This window comes from Saccoglossus kowalevskii, chromosome 6, assembly GCF_978046115.1.
Source record: "Saccoglossus kowalevskii chromosome 6, keSacKowa6.1, whole genome shotgun sequence".
NCBI lineage: Eukaryota > Metazoa > Hemichordata > Enteropneusta > Harrimaniidae > Saccoglossus > Saccoglossus kowalevskii.
This window is the reverse complement of record NC_140646.1, coordinates 33,395,209-33,417,496: the sequence shown is the minus strand read 5'-3', so window position 1 is coordinate 33,417,496 and position 22,288 is coordinate 33,395,209. Positions and strand designations below refer to the sequence as shown.

Below are 22,288 nucleotides of genomic sequence, written 5' to 3'. Positions count from 1 at the left end.
ACAATAAATTAGGATGAAAATCAATATACTTTATCAATTTAAACCTAATTATGTTTGTAAAATCATCTTATCACTATATTAAGAAAAAATAATTTTTTTGAAGATTCACATGGGCTATCTATGCCAAAATATTTTTTGGGGGTGAAATACACTAGCTTAGTATGTATAAGTCTTCCAGTACTCAATTATTTTGATGTAATTGTCAAGAAATTCTTGTTTAGGTCTCCATATATTTTTGCTTTTGTTCTTAATAATAATGAAAACAGTTCAAGTGGTGTAATGAGCAACAGAATAATAAGAGTTATGACAATTTATCTCATATTGATGTGAATATACTGCAGCTTGCCTTTTTCTGTCATTTAGTCAGTCTGACAGTGTCCTAAATAACTCATAACTAATATATAAAGAAATTCCAGGTCCAAGTGATGACGCATCCTCTTGCAAAATCAATGTTTATTCATTTCTCCTGCACTCACTCACTCTCCAATTTCTAATCTGATTAAGCGACTTCCAAAATCAAAGATCTGAAACGTAATAAAAAAATAAATGAAAATTAAAGATTTATAAATGTGGCTGGTTTTGAATTTCATATTCATGTGGAATGGAGCCAATGGAAATGACAGGCTGTCTGCCTAGGTTATAATGTACATATACATTGTACTCTTGAAATCATGTGAGTACGTAACACTGGTAAGATACAAGTGAATCAATGAATGTGTTTGTTAAATTTGGAAGGTAGGTCAGGGCAGAACCAAGTCTCTGTACAATATCCACAGCAATGGTTAAATCACAGACATGACAAGACTATCTGCTGTTGAGACCAGACGATTGGAGAAGCAAATTGAAATCCTGTGTTCGCTATGTCATGGGGATAGAGCTTGTAAAATAAAGTAATCAGTATTTCCATCTCAACTTATCAAAATTACCTAAACTTGGATTCTGTGTTTTATGCATGGGGAAATGTGTGCAGATCATTTCCATATCTATCTACCTGATATGCCCATTTGGATTTTTCTCTCTCAACGCATCTCAATTATGAAAAGCAGACAAAAAAATTCCTAAGAGAGTATGATGGTACCAGTCATTTTCTGTAGCATACAGCAGTTAGCATATTCAAACAGTTTGGGAAAAAAACAAATCCCATTTTCTTTATCCCTTTAAACTATTCCAATCACAGCTATAGAATAGCATATACATTAGAATGGTGGTCGTTGTAGCTACGTATACAACACGTGTAAAATACAATGTTTGTTTACATGAAATTCGAACACGCGCTGCGCAACGACCACCGCGCTTTAAAAAGGGCTTGCTTTAACAAACAGTTTACAGGGTGAAAAAAAAGCCTTGAATTTGTTTTTCCCAAGTGTGAAAAGGGATTGCAAAGGTTATCCAAATACCATAAGATAAGGAAAAATCATCTGCTTCAGAACAAAATCCAAACTATTGCTTTACTTATAATTGGCCTCAGCTTTATCAGATATTTGTAGCTTTGGGATCCAAATCAGACTAGTTAGACTCACTCTCCCTTAAGGTTATTATGTCAGCTAAAAACTACAATCTTTCCCCAGGCTATTTGATAAGTCCGGCTTTTCTGATTATTTCCTGTCATATTAAAGTAATGCTCATATCAGTCCACCATTATTACATCCAGAAATTAGAAACTGGAATTAAAATTTTTGTTGACAAAAAGCACACATGAACGCATCGCTGACAACTGAGGTCATCTTTTTATGTCAAGTCTTTTAACATTAGTAGTTGTATGTCAGAACTCAGGGGAGTTCAGCACCTCCCTCTTTTTCTCTATCACTCTGCCACTACATCTTCCAATCCCAATCAAGACTCACCGTAATAACAAACATATGGATTTAAAAAGAGGCAATAATAATTAAACCCGATTGGCTCTTTAGGAATTAATGGCAAACTGTTTCTTATTTACTGATTCCCTGCGTCATATACAAGGACACCAGAAAATCACAAGCCATACAGTATACTTGTGAAGCACTAATTCACCATTCTCTAAATCTACACTGCCCACCCCCACCGCTTCATTTAACCTCAAGGGTATCGTAAAACCCCCTCCCCCCATTTGAGATCAAACCAGGAAAACAAATATGCAAATGCCCATGCAGATGTCAAAAGTTGATGTGACAGGGACACATTAAAAATTTAAATCCTAAACAAAATTTCCAATTTTACCAGAAAATTAACTTGACATCAGAAATTCAAAAAATGCTGGATATTTGGAGACTGAGTTATTAGTGAAAATTGAAACCCTAAATAAGATGACAAAGACCATTTTGCAGATGAAATTAGACGAGGTATGAGAGACTCTCTTAACGAAAGCCCATTTATTTACAGCGAAGCTTTCTAAGTAAGTAGTTTTCCTGGGGCTAAAACTATATGACAAGCAGAATACTGCTGAATACTTCAGAAAAAGACAAATACTAGTTTCTCCAGCTCTGTCTCGTCAAGGATTTTGCTGACATACACCAAGTTTTGTGTTTAGCCAAGGAGTACTTTCTATACATTATACTAACCCAATAACACAAGTTACTATTCTTATAATTTGTCTTCCAACACATTTACACAAAAGGTGCAATCGTTTAGTGCAGTACTTTGAAAAACACTTTCTAATGTTACTATTCAAACTCGACAGCTGTTCAAAGTTGATCTGCCCCAACGCGCTGCGGCACTTTTTTTTACCTGGCAGGCATAACCAATGGCCCGAACCGACCCCCACTCGTTAGATTACTTCCTGAATGGTCTGCTTTGTATCCTCGTATGTCAAAGTTCCGCCTATTGAGAACATAGCCAGATAAAATTAGGATAAATGTAACAATAAAGCAATGGAAACTGAAGTACTTGCTGAAAATGAGCTTACACAATACGATGATATTAAGATTATGATATATTATTGTCCCCCAAATAATAGAATAAAGACCTATGGAAGGAAAAATAATTTATGGCTTTGTGCAAGTTCCTCCGGCATTTGCACTGCACTGTGACTTTTATTTTTCTTATTGCATTTTACGGAAAAATAATACGGTAATAACACAAAGTGATTACGGTAAAATGTCTGAAAGGGCTTGACACAGTCACATTTATGGCTTTCTTTTATTCGAGCCCGCGAGGCAATTTTTGCATAATAACTCGGAGTAGTTATAAAAAATGCGAAGGATGTTGTGGGACAATAGACTAATTTCCTGGATTCTGCCCTTCTCCTATATAAACCTGGCATCTCCACTCACTTATCTTGAACGCTGAACATCAATTCCGGTGAAGAATTATAGCATAATTTCTATTTGTTAATGAAATTGGATATGGAGTGAAAATTTAGGACTCCCTTAGCAGTCATACCGAGGACAAGGTGTTTGTAGTTTGCCATAACTTTATACTAGCAAAAATCGCATTTATTAAAAGTCACAGCCTGGGGGGGGGGGGGGGTGGCACTCAGAGGCACAGAATTTTAAAATTAAGGCCAATATGTGAATAAAAAATCATTTCTATAAAAAATTAGTTATACAGTGTATATATTTTTAATATTTCTTGGTTCATATTGTAAGTGCCTCAGCCATTCACTTATAGTTTCAACACTTTTACCTTCAGAAAAATTTATCATCGCCAAAAAGTGAAAAACATCACTTGTCAGTATGATGAACTATCATCTAAAATCAGAGTTAAAAGGGCAAATGTATTCCCAAAGCACTGATTTAAACAGCATGTCATCAACAGAATGTATTTCACTTACAATATTTTATTTTTTATACATTATACATGATTATAAGTAATGTCCGCAAAAATTCCAATCAAGATTATGCCTGGCACACACAAACAAAACATGTAACAAATCAAATGGCATTTTTCTCGCTTTTAAAACCAAAACGAGTCATAGGAAACTGGTGATATCTTGGAGCTATATTTAGTGGCCGATACTTTGAGGTTCTCGTTTGTATTTGTTGTTTGTATGTGCCAAGAAAGTACTTAAATAAAATTATAGCCTTCAAGTCAGATTGCCCACATTAATTAAACCAGGTTATGTGTTTGTATGAGCACATTGAGGCAAAAAGTGACATAATTGGTTTTTATTATTAGAATTTGAAAAGAAAAAAAGAAAATTTTTTTTTCCAAAATCAATTGGTGCAAGTTTTTTAAATTTTAAATTAGTCATTAAAAATGTTCTTTTATTTTGATTTTTCATGAAAATTACAAAATTGTATTCATTTTTGTAGAAACTCTGTCAAAAAACCTGATTAAAAGCTGAGACAGAGCTCTTTTTTAACTGATTTATAGGATAACCAGAAACAAGATGTGTTGTTGTTGTTGTTGTTGTTTTGTGTTTTTTTTGGGGGGGGGCTAAGATCTAGAAGCTGTACATATTTGTATTCATTTGAAATGTATTTATAATTGTAGTGTTTTACCTTTCCCTTTATTTGGTTTGAATTTTGTCACCAACATTGAACAAGAATAAATAGCAAAAGTTTGAGAACACCAGCAGATGATGATGGGAGGATAAAAAATAAATATATGAAAAATCAATGAATAATTTATTGGTTCCACTTCACAAATAATAAAAAATATGATATAATTGAAGAAGCCATATAATGGAAAATAAATAAATAATACCATCAATTTTCTACACACTCACTAGTTAGATCATCAATTGTATTTAGCAGGACAGCTTCATCAATATTATAAAAATAATGTTTTTCAGTCTCATTGTGTGAAGCGGAACATAATGTTGCATTTTCATATTATTATATCCTAAGGCCAGTAGATGTCAAACTAGATCGTAACATATCCGTCATCAATAATGACTATAGCACAGCTACTCACTGTCTTCAATACGCAAACGAAGGTTGTTTTGTTCCTCACGTCATGTAAGCCTTTACGTCAGAGACAAAAATTGTGCATTTTCCCCATGACAACAACTATACTTATGCTGTCTATTGGGGATAGGGTTAATCTCTGTTTTACAGTTCTGTACTATCATCTCCAAGCTGTTTTATATTTTTTTTTACCTTAATGATATAGTGCCGTTATGCTTAGTATGCATGGCCACCATTGTAACAGTTTTTAGTAATTTTCACAAAACTCTCTTACAAAGTTCTTAAAACTTGCTGCTTTTCTACTTGAGTTGGTGAGTTCAATTTTTATTTTCTGTTGAAATCCTCTTACGGAGCTCTCCAGTGGTGTGCATAGCTACTCGTAAAGCCAAATTACCCTTTTCCAAACCTATAATTTCATTCATAACGTGATGAATTTTACACTTTGGCTGAAGCGTAAAACTCTTTAAAAGCACTGCATATACTCATGAAAGAAAATTCCATCTGAAACTAAAGCGCCAGGATTTGAGAATTAAAGCTCCACAAACACTCCAGTTGTCACTTTGGTCTTAAAATTGACACACACATTAGATGTAAGTAGTGACACAAAGCAAAGAAAAGCTAAAAACAAAATTATAAATAAAATAAACCCGAACCTATCAGGATACATAAGCACTAATTAGCAATTCAAATGAATAATGATGTCAACAAACACCAGAACTCTTACTCAATTGTGACAAAATATTTCGTTTCAACCATTGTATAATCTGGCTTCAAAATTTGTTTTCCTAAATGTGTTTATTTTAGTTCATGTTAATGACTTTCACAGTCTAAATTGACATGTAGCATTTTCTCAGCATATCAATAAATATATTCTATTGTTAAAACAACTGAGAGGATGTTCGTGAGGTTACAAATTTTGGATCATTTCGTCTCTCAGCCCAGCAATGTGCAATGACTCAGATTACTGAATAATAAAAATGTTGAACACCCAAGATGAAATTCTGTTGTCATGGCAATGAGTTGAAACATCAGATGTTTTTTAACTACCGGAGTTGGAAACCTATCAATTAACGAGAACAATATCACAAAACTTACCTACAATGGTGGAGTGAATGAAAAATGGTTCAGTTTTAGTTAAGACTGACAAATGGTCCAATGTGGATTACACAGCCATTTAGTGGTGACATTGACAAAGACACTTAGACAAAGCGAGAGACATGCTCATATTATTACTTTGCACTCTGACCATACAATAAGCTTTTTATTAGAAATTAAACCTCAGGTTCAAAAAAAAAATAAAATAAAACATGCTTGAGAGATTTCCATTGTCAAGGATAAAAGCTCACACAACACCCTGTCACTTGCAAAACCGCCCAACATTACGCACATGTACGACTCTTGGGAAAATGAGCCCTATTGGGTACTGACATGGGAATCACCCGGCAAATTGCATATTTGTAGTAATTTACAATACGTCAAAAGGACACAAATTCTCTAAGGATATAAGCCTGAAATGAAGACGACTTAAAAGAAATCTTATCTCCAAGGCATCAAAAAATGATTTTCTTGTGTAGATTATTGCACCTGGCGAATGTATTCCCCGATACACTAGCAATTACAAAAACAGAATAGGTAGATTTATGCGATGTGTATACACCAATTCACCAGTACCCTGGTGGATCCTTGACTAGCTAGTTTCAATGATCAAAAATAATATGTGTAAGTAGTCGTTGTCTAGTGTTTAAACCTTTTGTGTTGCATGTTTTTTTTCCCGCCGCTCAGAAAGCTGTCAGAGTATCTATTGCAGGGTTAAAAGCTTGGCTTTTTATTACTTATATTTCACTCACTCCCTTCAAAGGCATGCAACTGTCGGAAATCTCTCGGGACGCAGTCTTCTTTGTTATCAACAAAGATAGAAAATAAAAATGTTTTAGAAACTGCTCAAAGTATTTGCTGTATCAGGCAAGGGTATTCTTGCTTACCACGGATGAGTGGAGGTACTGATCTTAGGTATCGCCATGCTGCTAGAGACTCATCGCTATTAACCAAATACCATCACACATCATATCACATTCCGCTTGTTCGAAGGAAAAAAAAGTCTGAAAAAAACGATCTCCATCTGACAAAAACATTTATCTTCCGAGTGAAAATAATCCCATCATCAGCGAAGAAAAAATAAAACCTTCAGGTAGTTTAAAACGATTATGCTGTAATTTCGCAAAAGGCAGCTTTAATTCTTATCCGTGTGATAATCTTTGCCCTTGCCATCTAGTTAACCAATGAGACCAAACCCTGTGATACCTATGGCCTTATGAAACCTTCTTAACTATCAATGTACTTGCTAAGTTACATATTGATTGTAAGGTAAATGTAAACAAGACTTGAATAAATCAAGAATCAGTCCGTAACTATGACAGTCACTCAGTTCAACAGGAGACTGTTAAGATCATATCACTGAGTTCTATCATTCCATTTACTTTAATCAAGTATTTCTTTTTTCAACTTGTCAAATAATTGCATATGGAATCCAATATAATACCTTTAAAAGGTACCAGTGTGATATATGTGTCATAAATGCTATTATTCTCATTGCGAAATAGAAACACAACTATTGGCAGCAAAATCTTGTCGAGGATCAATGGAGTTGTGGCATATAAATGCTTACAGAAAAAGCGAGACATCTTTTTGTGATGGTTATCAAACGATGGATAATAAGTCGTCAACTTTCAACACAACAATCCACCTTTTGACTATTACCAACGACACACAAAGAAGTTGAAAGAAAAAAAATCTTTTACCTGTTATAAGCTTTTAAAATCATAAAAGAGAAAAATGCTTTAGCATTTATATACCTTTTCCTGAGCATTCACTTAAGTGCGATGACTTCTTCATACAGGTTTTCAAAGTGTCAAGCCAGATACGTCAAATGTATTGAACTCAAAGCACAATGCGATGTACGATTTTTTTTTTCAATAAGGCTGTTCAACCTCAATTCATTTGCCATCATGTTGCATAAATATAGCCAATAGTTGAACATGATTTTTCCGAAAATTGGGTCGTCGAGAAATTACAAAAACATGTCTCTTTAAATGAAGGTCTCTTTTGTTAAAATGTACGACACAAAGCAAGGCTTTGTCTGGGGTTATGAACATATATTCTGACAAATACAATTAACCACTTGTTTTAGCCGTCATAATTTCTTATCGCAGTTTCCAGCGAACAATGGTTTTGAATCGGAACAAGTGACACAGGCTTTCAGGTTGTCTATGTCGAGCAGGTTATTTTTCTAGGTATAATTAGTCAAATCCAAGCACTTTTGACATAATTTGACAGAGTACATTTACTGGAAATGGAACTACATGTAATGCTCAACTTACCTGCATCACGGGGCTGTCAATCACCATAGCTAGCTGTTCATCAATTTATTTGTAATGGAAATTGCCACTTTTTTTTGTTTTTTTGTGTTCCTCATCGTGTGAGGATACAAAACAAGTCAATCAGGGGGAACAAAAAGAAGGAAACCACAAAGTGAATTCAAAAGTGAACCATAAAAAATGGTGGGTAGAAAAGCTTGTTAAGTAAATTGATTGTTTTTTTTATGAAATTCCATTAAGAAAGCTTTTTTCCTTGCGTGTATTGGGGAGGGGGGAGGGTTAAATGCTTTGAGAATATTCATCTCCGTGTACCAACCAAGGTAAATGACAGTGTTCTGAAAAAAATGTGGGAGTTTAATTTCATGTAATAATTCCCAACGAGACTATTAAACAAAAGTCAAACTCATAGTTGTTATTGTTTTAAATGCGGGGCTTGGATACAGAGATTTGCCAACAATTGAGAGGCTTTGCTACAGTGGAAAATAATTAAACACAATCAAGTAAATGAGTTACAATTGGAGAATTCATAAATTACTGTCTTGTTAAAATGAGGTGCTAGGTTAAGTGAGAAATGAAGAAATCAGTGACGGTGAGCGCCTCCAGCTATTCTCCATGAGAAGGAGATTGAGACAGGCACCAAAACAGGATGTGAATACCAAGATATAGAATATGAGGATTCCTTGGAGGGGATACAAATGATACACTTCAATAAATATGCATGATTTCATAGACAGTTTGTATCCCCCTCAATGGTTTGATATAGATTACTATTATATGCACACTTCCTTACTTTTCTAGATGTACACACCAAATAATGTCAAGTTAATCACTACATGAATATATATATGCCAATATTTTTTTTTGATTAAATATTTTTGTTGTTTATTTATTTATTTTATTTATTCAATCGGATGATCTACAGGACAAAATTCCCAACTACAGGACCCGCAAAATACAGAAATACATAAAAATGGGTTAAACAAAACCTTACATTACACACAAATATAGAAAACCAACAAACAACAACATTACTTGTTAAAAAACTAGTTTATAGTCTGCGTTTCCTTCAGAGGTTTGAGACACAAAAATACACAAATTTTTTAGTAAAAACTGAAAGTTTACTCAAATTTTGTCTATTGGCTCCAAAATTAGGGTTCATTTCCAGAAATATTGAAGAATATAAAAAAAAAGTGCAGAAAAATTTGGGTGAGAAAGTCTAGTGGTGAAAAGGTTTATAATATGCAAATTGAAGGTACATATTATTGCATTTTTCCACATAAGCCATATACTGTGTTTGAGAGACTATGTGACAGGGTTGAGTGCCCATCTTCCTATCTTACTAACATTTTGACAATATAATGTGTCAACCACAAGCACCTTAACTAAGGTTCCCCAAAGTCATATCTGTTATTCAATGAAACTCTGCCAGTGGCTTTGACCTTGGTATTGACATACTTTAACTTGTTACCAATGGATACACCTGTGTACTTTACTAAAACATAATTAATTCAATATACTGTGGAATACTTTATTTTCGCTTGGTATTAATTTTCGTTATTTTCGCTGAAGGAATGATTCAGTGAAAAAAAAAGTCAGCTATTTTCCTCGTCCAAAATAAGTGAAAATAAATTCCATTTCACAAAATAAGTGAAAATAAATTCCACCCAAAAGTCTATTCAGCAAAAATTAATTCCAGCTAAAATAAAGTATTTTACATTAATGAGGAAAAAATTATCAAAAAATGTAATACTGATAATAAAATTGACATTTTCAACCTGAGTACACCACCAACATTATCTGTATTTTTGTATTATACTAGTCATACTTTACTTACATCACTGGTTATATAATTAATATCAGAAAGTTGCTGTCAATTGACAGGTTATTTAAATATGCATTACTATAACTAATTGATAAAGAATACTTTTTTTAATTATTTTTCTTGCATTTTACTTTTCACTGATGTCTAAGCGAGGTTATTTGTTATGTAGATATAATTAATAAGTTTTAAAAACAGTGTATAAATTTTAATGGTACGATTTTAGCATTTTTTATTCTCAATAGTTTAAGCAGATACAAAGTAATATTTACCGCATCTTATGCTTTTTTTAATGAAACATCATTCATCTGATTTCCAAAATACTACAAATTAATTAATACACAGTTTTGATAACAATTTAATTGGGTATTAATATAATACATGTTAAAACAGTTTCGGGAATTAAAAGTGGCTATCAAAGAAAGAAATAAAACACAAACTGGATAATATAAGAGATTGGAAGTAATCTGCGAGTACACATATCAACAAACTTCCCTTACTAGGTGGTGATCAAATCTTGGTACATAAACCTTTATGGCAAACATAAGCAGTGTAACCATTAAAATGAGGGAAATATATATACAAATTATGACATGAAAACTTCACTAGTTATAATCTCCATATTTATAACCAGAGAGCTATGTCTTAAGCAGAGCTATATATCGTGAACGGGCCTAACAGAGACAGATAGCTTTACTCTGCATTATTCCTTGTTCCACCTAATCTGTACAAAAGACATTTCAGTCTCTTGCCTAGTGTATACATAGATGGGTATGATTTAAAACAGCATGGGAATTGATGTACAATATTATGCTTTGCTCCGACGCCATCATAAAATATAGTTTAGATTACAAATGGATAAAGGACATATTTATGGATTTATAGATTTGACATTTTATGTATTTTTACAACCCTCCGTTGTATCATATTCGGAAAGTTGGTTGTCATAGGAACAGCACGAAGGGGATCAGATTCTGTGTACCAACATTATGAGGGAGATTAAACTATTTTATTGTTTGTGAAAAACATTTTGCTCTGAAGGGTTGTGTACGAGGTATCATACATTCTAATACACTAAGGATATTAACCTCAATATAGCTTGTCATTATTCGTCACAAGCGAGTTGAAAAGTGTGAATATCTATGCTTTATTTCGAACCGCAAGATTGATCGACAACATTATTGATACTTTTCGTTTAAAATTAACTGGAAAATGTGGAAAAATTTCGCAGCAAATGAGAAAATTTTGGAGGTTAATTTTTTTGGGCTGTGAAAGTTAATTGTTACTGAGCAGGTTAATGGAAGTATGTTATTCCGCAGGCTATTTTAGAAGGATGTCATTCGTATGTGCATGGAAGTCTAAAATACAGAATGAATATCATTATATGTATGAAGGACGTTACAAATAAATAGCTATTGACTGTGATTTGCCAAACAGGCCGGAATATAAATAAAATAATGTTTTGACGTTGGTTACTTTAGTTCCTTAAACCATCACTGTCAGATATTTGGGGGATTTAATAATAACGTTTGTTTTAATTACAAAAACTTGCTAAAAATAAGACTGACGTAATCATGGAACATATGGCACAGTGCATAAAACAGATAAAATGAAGACAGTGTCACAGATAATAAAGACATTTTCAACTCTAAATGCATTACTTTGCTGTGATTTATTGTGAATTCCAAGGTAAACTGTCAACCTGCATAATTTTTTTAAAAATGTTGATGAAAATATGCAGCAAAAAGAAAATAATGTCAAACCGGTTCAAAATGTACCGTACATACCAGTACATTTTTTTCAAAATTTTGATGAAAATCAAAAGCCAAAGGAAAATAATGTCCAATCAGCTCAAAATACATGTATACCATACATACATTTTTCTTAAAATTCTGATGAAAATCTGTAGCCCCCCCCAAAAAAAATGTCCAATCGGTTAAAAATATACCATACATACATTTTTCTCAAAATTCTGATGAAAATCTGCAGCAAATAGAAAATAATGTCCAATCAGATTTTTTTAGCAGTAAGAATTATGACATTGTCGCGGTTAAAAAATCATCACTGTCATTTGTTTTCACTTTTATGATTTTTTCTGACTCAAGGAAATTTTCCGCTCAAAAGTAAATCTGTTCACAGTACAATAGTCCTTTTTCTTTTCTTCACAATGTGTACGATACATTTACATCTGTTTACATATAAAAGGAGCTACTAACAAAAAAAATGTGTCTTGTTTCGCAAGCATGTTTTGCCAGTAGCTGTCTACTATTGGGCTAGTCCGTAGGGAAGACATGGATAGCTACCCCCCAACCTCAGCAACACATGGGGATTGAGGCATTAAGGCCCTGAGCATAGCAGGGGGTTTATGACTATTACAGATCCATATTTGTACATTTTGCCCTCTGTTTATCAACTCTCATGACCTTTACTAGTTGATTTGTAATAAATAACTACAATGATACCTCAATAAAGTAGATAATGTCTGTTATATAGACAAACACACAATTAACATCACAAGTATACAGCCCACCTGACGGCCAACAGACATCGAAAGCAGACTTACAATGCATATCAGTTTATAAGTACCCGGTAGTTTATATTTAGCACAGAGACAAAAACATCATCAAAACGAATAATTCGAATAAAAATGTCTGAAGACAAATTATATTAGTTGAGAATACCAATGAAGATATAGTGTAACTATTGTACTTTTCTCATTTTGGCGGAAACAAATCAATCCTCTTGTAACTGGGTACCCCCACAATAGATAGTATCTATTGTGGTGCATTTTTACAGAATATTCATCATTAAAGTTATAATTTGCAAAATGTACAGTGGCTATCCACAATGAAGTTACTGAATTATACCAGCAGTTACACAGGAATAATTTCAGAATTCTTGGCTGCCTATGTGGAAAGACAGCATCTTTTTTAAAAACCTCAGCAGTGTTGTCATGAACTGATTTGTTTATTTGAATTATACAGGCACCATAGACAATTTTATTTTTTGTTTATGTCTTTCTTCATAAGATTAAATGAATTAACCTTTTCACCACCAGTTCCTTCTTTTCATCACAAATTCACAAAATAGTCCGTTTATCGCTTATAGTCTGCACTTTCCTTCAGAAGAGTGGGACAAAAATAGCCAAATGTTTTGAGTAAAAACTCAAAATTGATTCAAATTTTGTCTATTGGCTCCAAAATTAGGGTTCATTTCCAGAAATATTGAAGAATATAAGAAAAAAGTATAGAACAATTTGAGCAAGAAAGTCTGGTGGTGAAAAGGTTAAGTAATTGTTAACCTCCAATACCAGTTTTGTTCCTAAACCCTGCAATCTAGTACTGGTATATATTTAAATTAGCTGCTATTGCATGTACATTGTAGCTGTCACATGACATACCTTATTTGGGCATTCATTGGAGGAGTGATCTGTATTATTTACAGTTCAGAAAGAGGTGTGCAAATGGTGTGTTTATATAATACTTGCAACAGACAATAGTTATAACTTATTTCAAGAGATGGTTGCAGTGAAAAAGATGTAGATAGAGAAATTTGTTCAATGAAGTTTCCTCAACTTATATTCCACTATCTCTTTTTGTCATAAAATGGCAGCTTTTTTGAATCATAATACTATGGGGTATAATGCTTATTTTAAAGGAAATAAGTTCATCTATACCCTTCACTTTTTTCATTAAAAAAATTATAAATAAAATCAAAAGTTTGCAATTATAATTTTTTAGGTATGATCAAACATTTTATACTGTAGGACAAAAAAAAAGATCAAAGTAAAGTAAAAATTTAAAAAAATTACAATAAATTTTGCAAGCACTTCTAATGGCAGTACCGGTAATTCATATTTTTTCATAGGTATTAAAGCATTTGCTATTTTTCATCAAAGAGAATAAAAAGTTTGAAATTACATTTTGTAAGTGAATTGATTGTCTGGGACAACAATTATTGAAAAATTTTAACTATCGGTATAAACATTTATAGCAGTATTGCTCTTGTGCACATGACGCATGGCACTTACTAAACTAGGAAAATGATTAAGTGCAATCATAATATTCTTGAATAAAATGGAAAAATTATGATGATGATGATAATAGTCAGTGAACATATTACTGAACTACAGAAGCTTTGCACTAAGAAATACAACAGTACCATATAAGGAAAACAAGATCATAAGGGACTTGTCAACCTTTGAATGTTGAAATTCGCACACACCTGAGTTATTGAAATAATGTAGCTTTAAGAGTCTGTTAATTCATAAATTTAATATTAAGCTTTAAAATTATTCAAAAAAAATGCAACCAAGTTATTAATTACTGCAATAAACCACCTTCATGTAGTTTAATATGCATGCATGATTCAGCTTTATCTACTTGAACTTGGCCGACAAAGACTAATGGCACTTAATAACACATTGAACTGTGACACAAAATACTGTAAAATATTTTACATTTGCTTGGCATTTATTTTTGCTGAAGGGGTAATTCACTGAAAATAAAGTTCTGCAAATATACCCTTTTTCCTATATTTGACATTCAAATCATCAAAAATCAGTGAAAATAAACTCCACACAAAACACTCAAAAAGTATTTTCAGTGAAAATTAATTTCAGCTATTAATAATAAAGTATCTTACAGTAGAAACCTAGTACAGCTCGCATATCATTCAGTATTCATAATGCCTACTGTTACCCACTTTAACTTGGTGAGATAATTTTTCAGAATTTCAGGGTATATTTGACATTTTGTGGCAGTAACTGGTACAAAATGTTGTTTTCAAACGCCTGCAAATATTCAAATTTCAAATATTTTGAGACAGAAAACAACAACACATTGATATTTTCCCTTTATACATATTGTCATTTTATTATTATAAAGTCAGACCCACGCAAATGATCTATTATGTAGTAATGTATTTGCTCTATTTCTAAACTCCAATATAACCCAAAAATTGCATTGTTTGTATGGTGGATCATTAAAATACAACAGTCAACTTATCTAAAGTGTATGTACTACTAATAGAGCAAATATGGTGAAACTTTGATGATTGAATATGATCAACCAATAGAAATTATGATATTAAATATATAACATAACAGTATTCTATTATTTGCAGTCTCATTCCATATTTATAAACAAAAAAATCTTGTCCCATAAAAAATTTAGTGCTAATTTCAGTTGTGCACGCTCGGTCGAACCTGAAGCAATGGGATGTTTTTTATCCTTTTAATATTTAATTTTTATTTGGAGATTTTAAATATACACTCACTACAGTCAAACCCCATAAACTGACAGTTACCAATACTAGCAGCTGACCATTATTAATGTTGTTGTTGTTATTGTTGTTGTTATTACAAAGGGTTGGTTCGTTGTCGTGGGTCCTAGTCTGCCTAGCAACACATTTCTGAAGTTTTCATCAATAAAAAAAGGGACAAGCACAATGTTTCTGATTTTGTTTCTGAATTTGTGCTTGTTGATACAGTGAATTTCATGAAGGCATGAATTTTTTTATGAAAATTTATAAAAAATTTAGCCTGGAAGATCCGAAAAATATGCTTTCATTTGCTATGAAAGTCATTTGATAACCTCCGCTACCCATGAGTCTTTGCAAGGGTCCTCCAATCAGCTGATTCCCTGCCAAGCATTTGTTAACACACCGTGCTTTGCCATTTTTTGACATAATTCTGACAAAAGCACTGAATCCAAAAAAAAAATTTCTGACCAATGAATGCATGTTTGCATATGTATGTTCATATTTTAAAACCACCATAAAACATGTGTTTTAATTTTGATCTTTAACGAAAATTTTATTAATTTTTAATTTTTTAAAATTGTGATAATTCATATACCAGTAAGATTAATATATTTTTCTTGGTCTATCATGCAAATGTAATAGAGCACATACCGTATCCACTTCAACATTTCCAAAAGTGCACATAACCAAATATTTTATTTATTGTATACTGGATTATTAAAATATGATTTATGAAAATAAATTGTGTATATATAGTCACTACTGTAAACATGTTAATTTCACCAGAGAGACAAATTTTCAAAAATTTTGAGAGTCATTGGGATATGTTGCTATCATTGCTGTTATTGGTAGCGTCAGCGAAACTACAACTACGCAATAGCAAAACAGCAGGAGCTGTACACTACAACATTGTTACTCGTAGAAGCCACAACTACTAGCAAAAACAGTGATAACTGAAATGATGGGGTTAGGGTAGAGACAGTGTGGATCTGCAACTATGTCAGATATAGTGGGAGCTACATAGGTGCTGTATGAATGGGTTATGAAAAATTAATAAAATAAATTTCAAAAATTCAACTTTATGTGTCATGAAGTGAAAATGAGAAAATAAAATTCCCAAAAGTGATACAACAAGACCTCCCACCCCCAGCAAGATAATTATCTATAAACTTATTTTGTCTATAAACACATCTCTGTCATTTATTTAAGTGCATGTATATGATACTAATACAAAAAACATAATCCAGTTGTCTATAATTTTATTGAGTGTATTTCAGAAAATATATATCTAGAAGGAAAAAATTTGCCAAGATGGATATGAAATTATGAAACACATGGCACAGTTTGAGTGGCCACTAATTGTGTATGCTCCACACATAGAGTAGCTTTGATAATCTATTTATTTCATTTTCTATCTATTAATTTCAGATGCCCAGCCTTTAATGTAATAAATGATTATGGATATTATTCATGATACGCAACATGACTACGGTATAGCATGCAGACATATTATAAGAATACGTCTCAACAGTAATCTCGTACTTAATTGAAGACTCAATCCAGTTTCTGCATACTTTATTAAGAAAATAAAAATGATTAGACAAATAAAATGCCTCCCACAATAACCTTATCCTGTATTAATCTTGGAGGAGAAAATGTTGAATTTCTAATAACAAATTATCATACTAGACCTGAGGTCAACCTGGATTTTATGCTTTTTAACTAAAGGTGGGGGTGTCAATCCTTGTGTAACTTTATCCGGTGTTCTCTACTTAACCTAACATGCAATGTATAACAAAATCATTTTTTCATACATCCCAAAAGGGGCCATCAAACAGAATAATTGCATTATAACAATTAGTTAACTATTACATAAGAATGAACCTTTGAGAGTTGTTAATCAGAAAATAGGCAACTATGCCATATTCTATTTAATTGCAACTACATCATTATATTATATAGTGAAACGCAATACTGCCTTAATGTATTTTGTTTAAAATGTTGACTAATTCGGTTGCACACTAATTATCTATAATATGAAAGAATTGAGAACTCAATACTATCCCAATCTACTGTTTAAAAGATGTTGATCAAAACATGTCATATATGATATGGGTGTTATGCATTGTTTGTTTACATGAAATTTGAACGCATATCACCATTTTAATAGGTATTATCGTCAACTTTCAGTAATTTTAATACATTTGTTTGATAATGTTTATATACTGTGAAATACTTAATTTTTACTGGAATTAATTTTCGCTGAAAAGACTTTTGGGGTGTTTTGTATGGAATTTATTATCACTGATTTTTGATGAGTCGAATGTAAAATATAAGAAAAAAAGGTATAATTGCTAGATTTTATTTTCACTTAATCATTCCTTCAGCAAAAATAGCGAAAATTAATTCCAAGCCAAAAATAAAGTCGATGATGAAGATGCTATACTTTTTTTATTTCCTCTTTGTCTTTGATCCTGCAGGATATTTATTCTATTATTTTTTCCTGTGCATTTTTTTTCCCGATTCTGTCATCGCTCCCAGACTGGCTAATGCAGTTTTGATACATGAATTTTTCAAAGATATTCTCTGTGAATTTACTTATTTTGAGAATTTTTGAATTCAGAACAGCAACCTGACTAAAATTCACACTATAGGGAAATCACAAAGTTGTGTTACCATGGGAACAAGTTCAGCTCCCCCAATTCAAAGTTTTTTTTGTATCTAACCTTTTATTTGCTTAATAAAATATCAAGCATTTATAGCTATATGTAGTTAGATCAATTTTTCAATTCAAAATGACCACTGGATTTTGACTGAAGTGCTATGGGTACATCGTGTCAAGTTTGAGTACCCCTTCATTTAATTTGCATATTGGGTTTTACTTTACCTTTCAGTAAACTATTAAAATATTTCCATATATTTTCAAAAATGTTGATTAAAACATGTAGCCAATGAGAACGTATGAACATCAGGTTCAAAGTTGATAAGAAAATTAAAGAAAACATCATATAATGAGCAAAATGTTGCTCAAAATTTTGGCGGGAAAATGGGTGTTCACAGAGTCAATATTTGTACTAGTGCAATATGAGAGTAACGTATCCGTAAAACTTCACCATTTTGGAATTGCATGTTCTGAAAATTATAACTTACAGTAGTCATGGTGATTACCAAGAAATTTTTTCTCACAAGAATATTTCACAACTATGTAATAAAATAAAAGTCACATGACTTCAAGAGTTGCCATGGTGACCATTCCATAGATATTTCTGATACATGTATTCTCCATCACTAAAAGTACTCACAACCATACGCAATAAGGAAATATATTCATAGCTGCATTTTAAAAATTTATTATAAACCCAAATTGAGAAGTCAATTGACCAAATATGTTGTCATGGTTTTCAACTAGAAACAAAAACATTCAGATTCAGAAGAGATATGTAGAATAATCTTTTAATAGCGCACATTATATTTTTATGTTTTGGAAAAGTAAAAAAAAATTGTAAATTGATCCCCTGCCACACAAGCCCAGCTGAGCAGTAAGCATCACTGGCACATTGCATAAAAAATCTTCAAAGACATCTGCAAATCGCTATAAATAAATTACACCTAAAGAAGTAGTAATCTTAATGAACCTCCAGTAATAAAATTTCTGATTCCATAACTCCAATTTACAAGCAGTCAACTACATACACAAAAGAAGATTGGACAGCCAAGTTAAGCAGAGAGAGCGTGGACGGAGTATGAAACATTCACTTTTCAGTACTGACAGCAATAAATAAATATCTATTAAAGTCACTGAAAGGTCAGACAGTGTATTACAAATGTCAAAATATGAATAATTAGACCAAGTGTGCTCTTAATAGACAACTGACATACATACAGCTTAATAAGAGAACATATCTACACTCTTATTAAGGGCAATACACCGGTTTATTGTGTCACTACTGTATATTGACTTATCAATTTTGCCAGAGATCAGACTTTATTACACTGTCACTCATCTCCGTTCGCTGCAAAGTCAGTATTTTGATATCCAATGGCTTATTCAATTACGACACACGGCACATATGATATGGAGGGTATTTTAGGAGAGAGATGAAGCCAGCATAATGAGACGTTATATGCTATTAACAATCCCTATGTTTGCTGGAATCTTAGGCATTAGCAGTCGTGTTATGATGATATGACATCCAAGTGTAAGGGGCTCTTCACTGAGAAAACTGCTATTAGCCGAGAGCTAAACGAGAAAATTAATTTTCATTTCTGTAGCAGTAGGGCATGATACAGTGACTACTAAGGCTTTAATTATGAAATATGACACACGGCAGTCAGAGATCGTAGAATATTTATAGGGTATACAAAAGAAGGTTAAGTGAAGATATTGAAGGTTTAGTATGGATATGATAGAGGCCAGAACCTTTCTTTATTACCTACTCACTGTATAGACATTGATACCAGGGAAATATGAAACACAATTGACAGGATCGTTACACTGCACAGTTTCAATCTAGTATTCATAGTATGAAGTATGACAAAACACATCTTGACCTGCAGATTCAACAGAACAAAAGTCTGTTATACCGGGAAATTATTTTCATCACTTTTTTTTTTTTTTTTTAAAGAGCAAAATTGATGGATGAAATACGAGTCATTTCTGTGCTAAATTAAAACACAACTCAGAATGGAAAAAAAATTTAGATTTTAGATTATTTTCACCGACTCTTTCATTGTGGATTGTGATGGGAAACCCGATCCACTCTTGTTGATGCATCTTTTGGTATTTGAACACAAAAAAATAGAAGAGAGGTCTGAAAAGGTTAAATTTGACATCTGTAGTATTTTTGTTAACACTAGAAATAAAGATGAAAATAGGAAACGTGATCACCCGGGTCAAGACTTTTCATATACTGTTATTTCCATGAGGGTATGACATTCTATTCCCCACCTGTTATTACTTTTTATCAAAGACCGACAACTTGACAATCATCCACATTATGAACTTCACATTTTTTTTCATCTCGCATAGTTAGTATAATGATCCCCCTCTGTGTTATCATTAAGCGCCTAATAAGTTCATGTATCATATTCACCAGATTTCTATATTGGATGCCTTTGCTCTTTTACTTTCAATTATAAATCTCACTCTCAAAATCTCGCTTATGAAATTGTAAAATTTTGACTTCTGCTAAAACCAAATTGTTTAACTAACAAAATGATTCTCAAATAAAATATATATTTGACCAGATATTTGTTTATGTGATTTAAAAAGGGTTAATGAGTGAAACGAATTGCCTGCAGGTGTCTATTTTAAGCTGTGATTTACTGTGGTATAACCTGGTAAAGATTTATTTCTGGAGTGAGAGAGGTGGTCTGGTACAGTTGTATTTCTGGAGTGAGGGGAGTGGTCTGGTACAGTTGTATTTCTGGAGTGAGAGAGGTGGTCTGGTACAGTTGTATTTCTGGAGTGAGGGGAGTGGTCTGGTACAGTTGTATTTCTGGAGTGAGAGAGGTGGTCTGGTACAGTTGGATTTGTGGAATGAGAGGGATGGTCTGGTACAGTTGTATTTCTGGAGTGAGAGGAGTGGTCTGGTACAGTTGTATTTCTGGAGTGAGAGAGGTGGTCTGGTACAGTTGTATTTCTGGAGTGAGGGGAGTGGTCTGGTACAGTTGTATTTCTGGAGTGAGAGAGGTGGTCTGGTACAGTTGGATTTGTGGAGTGATAGGGGTGGTCTGGTACAGTTGTATTTCTGGAGTGAGAGGAGTGGTCTGGCACAGTTGTATTTCTGGAGTGAGAGAGGTGGTCTGGTACAGTTGGATTTGTGGAGTGATAGGGGTGGTCTGGTACAGTTGTATTTCTGGAGTGAGAGGAGTGGTCTGGCACAGTTGTATTTCTGGAGTGAGAGAGGTGATCTGATACAGTTGGATTCGTGGAGTGAGAGGGGTAGTCTGGTGCAGTTGTATTTCTGGAGTGAGAGGAGTGGTCTGGCACAGTTGTATTTCTGGAGTGAGAGAGGTGATCTGATACAGTTGGATTTGTGGAGTGAGTGGGTGGTCTGGTACAGTTGTATTTCTGGAATGAGAGGGGTGGGCTGGTACAGTTGTATTTCTGGAGTGAGAGGGGTGATCTGGTACAGTAACATTTCTGAAGTAGGAGGGGTGATCTGGTAATCTAGGACGAGGGATGATCTGGTACAGTTGTATTCATAAAGAGAGTTGTTCTGGTCCTCTAGGATGAGTGGTTGAACTGGTACATTTGAATTGATATGGCCAAAAAATGTTATACTTCTAGATTCAGAGAAACACCTGCCCTCATGATGAGCATCAATTTTAGCTGAGGGAGGTAACCTCTTATATCAAGGTCACTAGGGGCTTACCAGGGGTGATGGAATATTATTACATTGGTGAGAGGGTAGGAAATGTATGTGGCATGTAGATCTTTTATTGGTTAACTAAATTCTAAAGAAAGAGGGGTGACAAAATATTACTCAGTAGACAACATGAGAGAGGCTGAAGGTTCATTAATATTTCTAAAGTGAGAGGGGTGGTTTGATATATCTCAAGAGTGGGAGAAATCCATGTCACCCAAGACTAAAAGGGATGACCTTGAACAAGGAGGTTACCTGTATATTTCCAGAGTGAAAGGCATTGTATAACATTATCTGTAATACATACCAATTATGGTGATTCATTCATTCATACTCGCCCCCTCTATTTTCCACAAATTTATCTGAATTCTCTTTCAGCGTTATATACCATGAAACTAAAAGCAAAGGAGTAATCAAGACTAGGAACGTTTACTTCATGGATCTCCTATAACGACTAATGCATAAAATCACTCAGAATACTTAAAAATCACATTGAAATTGAAATGATGGTGTATTTTTCACAGAATTATTTTCATTCTTATCAGAAGATGTCCTGTCTTAGAGTCAGTTACAAAGCCCATGCAGCTGCCACGATCAATATTAGACAGTTAAAAATTCAAAGGAAACGATTGGCTGTGT

The 22,288-nt window shown here is 33.2% G+C and overlaps 1 protein-coding gene across 1 annotated transcript in view; it reads right to left on the bottom strand.

Moving 5' to 3' along the window:
- Positions 1 to 166: 166 nt before the first annotated feature.
- The window catches only part of LOC100376684 (uncharacterized), a 54,330-nt gene continuing 32,208 nt past the window's right edge, over positions 167 to 22,288 (bottom strand). Inside the window, exon 2 of the mRNA XM_078012469.2 lies at positions 167 to 524. The gene's annotated coding sequence lies outside the window, so the exon portion shown is untranslated. The remainder of the gene's footprint in view (positions 525 to 22,288) is intronic.